Source organism: Myotis davidii, unplaced genomic scaffold (genome assembly GCF_000327345.1).
Source record: "Myotis davidii unplaced genomic scaffold, ASM32734v1 scaffold930, whole genome shotgun sequence".
Lineage (NCBI taxonomy): Eukaryota > Metazoa > Chordata > Mammalia > Chiroptera > Vespertilionidae > Myotis > Myotis davidii.
In genome coordinates this window covers 1,254,913-1,261,654 of record NW_006282518.1, presented here as the reverse complement: position 1 = coordinate 1,261,654, position 6,742 = coordinate 1,254,913, and the positions used below count along the sequence as shown (strand labels likewise).

The following is a 6,742-nucleotide window of genomic DNA, read 5'->3' as shown; positions in this document are numbered from 1 at the left end:
CTATGAACTAAGGATGGTTTTTATCTTTAAGAGATTGTACAAAGACAACAACAACAACAACAACAAAAATAAGAATATGTAACACCCTGTGTGGCCCCAAAGCCTAAAATAGCATCTGACCCTTTACAGAAAAAGTTTGCTGACCTCTGCTTAGAACAGCATTGTCCAAATAGAAATATGAGCCACAAATGCCAGCCAAAATTAAGTTTGTGTAATTTCAAATTTCCTTGTAGCCAACATTTAGAAAGTTGTAATTAATTTAAATACATTTTCAACTCAAATCAATATAAAAAAAATAGTGTACTGGGTGACATCAGAGGAATGGTGGCATGAAAGATTCCTTTGGTCTTACCCCTTGAAGTTTCAACAAAGGACTCCCTGCTCAACGCACAAACATGTCTGAGAAACCGCACACTGAAACATCTAAAGGTGGGCAAGTGGGAGCAAACTGGGAAGGCCGGAAGGGAAAAAGCTGAGACTAGCCACAGATGCAGCCCTGCAGCTGGGATCTCACAAAGGGGCTCAGCCTGGAGAGGGAACAGCCCAGAGAGGGAAGGAATCAGATGGCTGCGGCTGGCGCTGCTTTCAGTCAGGGGGAGCAAACGGATTTAGTGAGCATTCCTGTAGGAGTAGGCAGTACTAGCTGTAGCTGAGCCCAGTGACTTGGGTAGGGATGAAGCACAAAGGTGTGCCCTCCGTTGTCTGGCAATCGGCATTCCAGACAGAGAAACAAAGCCACACAGCCCTTCCCTTAACCTCCCAGAGCTCGCCTCCCTTTACCATTGGTGTTAGGTTGCAGAGCAAATTATATGCATACCGAAGAGCTGGTACTACAAAATCATTTTTTCCCTGACAGGCAAGCTGAGACTAATCCCAGGGTCCGGTGAAGGCGTGGGGGGAGGTGGGGTGTCAGGAGGCGTGGGAACAATGCAAAGGTCCACCGGTTGGCACTGACAGGAGGGCAAAGCAACAAAAGAGGTGGCCGGGTTCCCGCCCCCCCCCCACATCACCCCACTGCCAGGCACCGAGGCTACACTGCCAGCAGCGTATGGCTGCAGGGAACAGCACTGGGAATAAATAAATGGATAAATTCCTAGAAATAGATAACTTTCCTAGACTGAATCATGAAGAATTAGGAAACTTCAACAGACCAGTCAACAGTGAGGAAATTGAAACAATTATAAAAAACCTCCCCAAAATAATAGTCCAGGACCAGGTAGCTTTGTTTTGAATTCTACCAAACATTCAAAGATTTGATACCTATCCTTCTCAAACTCTTCCAAAAAATTGAAGAAGAGATGATACTTCCTAACACATTTTATGAGGCCAACATAACCCTGATATCAAAACTGGGCAAGGATAACACAAAAATGGAAAACTACAAACCAACATCTCTGATGAATACAGATGCAAAAAATCCTAAACAAAATACTAGCAAATTGAATAAAACAATACATAAAAATAACAAAACATCATGATCAAGTAGGGCTCATTCCAGGGCACAAGGATGGTTCAACATATGCAAATCAATCAATGTAATACATCACATTAACAAAGCAAAGGATAAAAATCACATGATCTTATCAATAGATGCAGGAAAAGCATTTGATAAGATACAGCATGGATTTATGACTAACACACTCAATAAAATCAGTATGGAAAGAAAGTACCTCAACATAATAAAGACCATATATAACAAACCCTCTGCTAATATACTCAATGGTGAAAAACTGAAAGCTCTTCCTCTAAAATCAGGAACAAGGATATCCACTCTCACTACTCTTATTCAACATAGTGCTGGAAGTCTAGCCAGAGCAATCAGGAAAGAGAAATAAAAAGCATCCAAGTTGGGAATGAAGACTTAAAAGTGTTACTTTTTGCAGATGACATGATTTCATATGTAGAAAACCCTAGACTCCATCAAAAAAAACTATTACAGCCCTACCTGCAGACTGAAGGGTCCCAGGTTCAATTCCGGTCAAGGACACATGCCTGGGTTGTAGGCTTAATCCCCAGTAGGGGGCGTCCAGGAGGCAAGCCGATCAATGAGTCTCATCATTGATGTTTTTATCTCTCTCTCCCTCTCCATTCCTCTCTGAAATCAATAAAAACGTATTTTTATTAAAAAGAGCAACTTCAAAACAAATAAAAACAAACTATTACAGCCCGGACAGCATGGCACAGTGGTTGAGCGTCGACCTATGAACCAAGAAGTCAAGGTTTGATTCCTAATCAGGGCACATGCCCAAGTTGCAGGCTCCATTCCCAGTGTGGGGTGTGCAGGAGCCAGCCAATCAATGATTCTCTCTCATCATTGCTGATTCTCTCTCTCTCTCCCTTTCCCTTCCTCCCTGAAATCAATAAAAGTATTTAAAAAACTATTACAAACAATAAGCAAATATAGTAACGTTATAGGATACAAAATCAATGTACAAAAATCCACTGCATTCCTATTTACTAACAACGAAATTTCAGAAAAAGAAATGAGAAAAGATTCCTTTTGCAATTGCAATAGAATGAATAAAATACCTAGGAATAAATTTAACAATGGATGTGAAGGAACTATATATTTAAAATCACAATGCATTATTAAAGGAGATTGAAAAAGACACGATAAAATGAAATGATATTTCATGTTCATGGATTGAGAGAATCAACAGTTAAAATGAACATATTACCCAAAGCAATATATAGATTGAATGTAATCCCCATCAAAATTCCAATGTCATTTTTTAAAGAAATAAAACAAAATATAATCAGATTTGTATGGAACTACAAAAGACCTGGAATAGTGAAAGCAGTCCTGAGATAAAAGAACGAACCTGGCCCTAGCTGGTTTGGCTCAGTAGATAGAGGGTTGGCCTGTGGACTGAAGGATTTGATTATGGTCAAGGGCACATGCACGGGTTGTGGGGGCTTGATCCCCAGTAGGGGGCATGCAGGAGGCAGCCAATCAATGAGTCCCTCTCATTATTGCATTATTGATGTTTTTACAACCGGTGGACCCCACGCCGGGCATTAACCGCCCCTGAAATAAATAAAAATATAGCCAAAACAAAACACACACACACACACACACACACACACACACACACACACACACACACAGAACGAACCTGGAGGTATCACACTACCTGACTTCAAATTATACTTCGCAGCATAGATAATCAAAACAGCATGATACTGGCAGAAAAACAGTAACACAGACCAATGGAACAGAAATAAGAGCCCATAAATAAAACCACATATATATGGGCAAATAATTGTTTACATAGGAGCCAAAAATACACAATGAAAAGAAAGTCTCTTCAATAAATGGTGCTGGGAAAATTCAAAAGCCACATGCAAAAGAAAGAAACTAGACTACAGCTTGTCCCCATGTACAAAAATAATTCCAAATGGACCAAAGGCCTAAATATAAGATCTGAAACAATAAATTACACAGAAGAAAACATAGGTTCTAAACTCATGGACCTTGGTCTTGGAAAAGATTTTATGAGTTTCATCACCAAAGGCAAGGGAAGTAAAGGCAAAAATAAATGAATGGGGCTATATAAAACTAAAAAGATTCTGCACAGCAAAAGAAACAAAAAGGAAACCAACTGAATGGGAGATAGTGTTTGCAAACAGCAGCTCCGACAAGGGGTTAATATCCAAAATATAAACAGAACTCATACAACTTAACACCAAACAAACAAACAACACAATAAAAAAAAAAAAGATGAGCCCAGGCCTAGCCGGCTTGGCTCAGTGGATAAAGCATTGGCCTGTAGACTGAAGGGTCACAGGTATGATTCCGGTCAAGGGCATATGCCTGGGTTGCGGACTTGATCCCCAGTAGGGGGCATGCAGGAGGCAGCTGATCAATGATTCTCTCTCATCATTGATGTTTCTCACTCTTCCTCTATGACATCAATAAAAAAATATTTTTAAAAAATGAGCCCAGCAGTGGTTGAGCATAGACCCATGAGCCAAGAGATCCTCAGTTTGATTCCTGTCAGGGCACATGCCTGGATTGCAGCGGGCTCAATCCTTGGTGGGGCGTGCAGGAGGCAGCCAAATGATGTCCCTCTCTCATCCATGTTTCTATCTCTCTCCCTTCCTCTCTCTCTAAAATTAATAAAAACATTTAAAAATAAAAATAAAAATAAATGGGCAGAGGACCTAAACCAGTGATGGCAAACCTATGACATGTGTGTCAGAGGTGACACGTGAACTCATTTTTTTGGTTGATTTTTCTTTGTTAAATGGCATTTAAATATATAAAATAAATATCAAAAATATAAATCTTTGTTTTACTATGGTTGCAAAGATCAAAAAAATTCTATATGTGACACGGCACCAGAGTTAAGGTAGGGTTTTTCAAAATGCTGACACGCCGAGCTCAAAAGGTTCGCCATCACTGTCCTATTTATAATTTAAATAGACCCCAACCAGTCAAACAGAGGAAACAGGTCAGTTGGAGTCAGCTTTCTATTCTTTTCTGAGCAACCCTAAGAAATGAGGCCTACTTTGATCATGTAAAAGTAATGAAAAAACAACTCAAGCTCAGTAATTTCTCTTACATTCAGGGTTGGCAGGATAGCTGCTTAAATACAGCCTAATAAGAGTTTTATTTTTAGGAAAGTTTGAAGTCCTTAAGTACAGATTTTGGATAATGTAAGTCATTTTATATACACGTACCCATTACCTCAGTTACAGAAAGTACAGTTAGTATTTTGTCATATCAATGCCCATCCATTTGAGAAACTTATGTTTCTAGAAGAATATTTCACGCCATCACAGTCATAAAAAATGACCTGAGTCTGAATATAGGTATCTATTTGCCTTTGGATCTGTAATGTTCTCTGCTCTCAATCTTCAGGTGAAGTTCCTGAAACCTACCTGTTTTCCAAGACTTTTAAAGGAGACTGACATACCCCTCGACTAGATGTCCACAGAGAAAATCATAAAAGAACCAAGGGTGCAATAGCAGAACAACTCCCTGAAACAGTTGAAGGTACAGACTCGAAAAGCTTTGAGGCCTTTGCATTCCCCAGGCAGATATGCTGAATAAGAGTTTTTTGGGGTTTTTTTTGCTCAAGGAATAGGGGTCTTTTGAGCCAGGGGCTGTTACTGAAATTAAAATTCCATCCTGATCACCTCACACACTTGACCAGAGACTACAGAGGTTTGAAAAATCCCTTTTATTTTATCACACATGCAACATGAAGAAATCATGTGGCTTTGCTTTTTTTCTAAACAACAAAATTCACTGTTTAAAGAAGCAGTGGTCTGTATTGCTTATGACATGCTAAGCACTATGCCAAGTATGTGCAGAGGAAGCACCTAGGAAATCCTATGAGGATGAACAGTCTGATTCTATAGTCCAGATATGAGGACTGAGATTCTGCATTTCTGAGAAGCTTCCAGATGATACAGGTGCTGCTGGTCCTTGAACCTCAGGTTGAGTAGCAAGGCTTTATGTGGATGTACTAATGCAATCTTCTCTACTATATCAGGAAATCTTTGCTATTATTACCCCTACTTTAAAGATGAAGAAATTGAAGCACAAGAGACTATTCTGCCCAAGCTCACAATCACTGGGAAGTGGAAGAGCCCAATCCTAGATCTAAGGACTCTACTGTGTAACCTCCTCACTTTGCAAGTTCAAATGCAACGAAATAGAACAAATACTTCATTTTACCATTAAACCTAAAACACAAACGAAACTATTTAAGATGATATTCATGACAAGGTTTTACTATTCGTAATTAAAATTTTTATTAAACATTTGAAAATTTATGATTTCATTCCACACAGAGTACCCCCACCCTCAAATATTCAATTCCAAAAGGTTGCTAGAAGCATATGGTCAAATGTTCATAATTTTTGCTACCCTTTTCAAATAACTGGAGAATGGACCATGTACCCAGAGTGTGTGTGTTGCGGGGGAGGAGAGGGAGAGTGTGTGTATGTGTATGTGTGGGGGAGGGATAGTCAATGTGAAGAAGGGTTGGTGGAAGATGCAAATTAGAATATGAGAAGTCAGAATTCTAAATCCTTGCTGCTAAGTATTTATCTGAAGTATAGGCTGGTAGCCTGGGAAACAACATTTGCAGCGCTTGGGAACTGGTTGGAAACACAGAACCTTAGGCCCCGCCCCAGACCGGATGAATCAGAATGTGCATTTTAACCGGAACCGCAGATGACCGTGTGTACTTTGAAGTTTCAGACGTAAAACACAACTTGATTTAGATTCACTCCCCTACCAGAGTCTCTAGAGCAGCGGTTCTCAACCTGTGGGTCGCGACCCCTTTGGGGGTCGCCTAAGACCATCGGAAAACACATATATAATTACATATTGTTTTTGTGATTAATCACTATGCTTTAATTTGTAACAATGAAAACACATCCTGCATATCAGATATTTACATTACGATTCATAACAGTAGCAAAATTACAGTTACGAAGTAGTAACGAAAATAATTTTACGGTTGGGGGGTCACCACAACATGAGGAACTGATTAAAGGGTCGCGGCATTAGGAAGGATGAGAACCACTGCGCTAGAGGGTCGTGGCCTCAAAGACAATGGGGGGTAACAATACCTTTCCTATGCGGACATTTCATTTTTAACCCTGGGGCACTGCCGCTGATTAAGGCATGCCCCGGCCCTCCCAGGACCACTACCATCGCCTCCAGGGCTGGACCCAAAGGCTGCGGGGCATCGCCCCGCAATGCGACTGCGGCTGCAGATCACCA

The 6,742-nt window shown here is 40.4% G+C and overlaps 1 protein-coding gene across 1 annotated transcript in view; it reads right to left on the bottom strand.

Moving 5' to 3' along the window:
* MBTPS2 (membrane bound transcription factor peptidase, site 2) overlaps positions 1–6,742 on the bottom strand; it is a 55,158-nt gene that overhangs the window by 47,886 nt on the left and 530 nt on the right. The gene's annotated exons all lie outside the window — the stretch shown is intronic.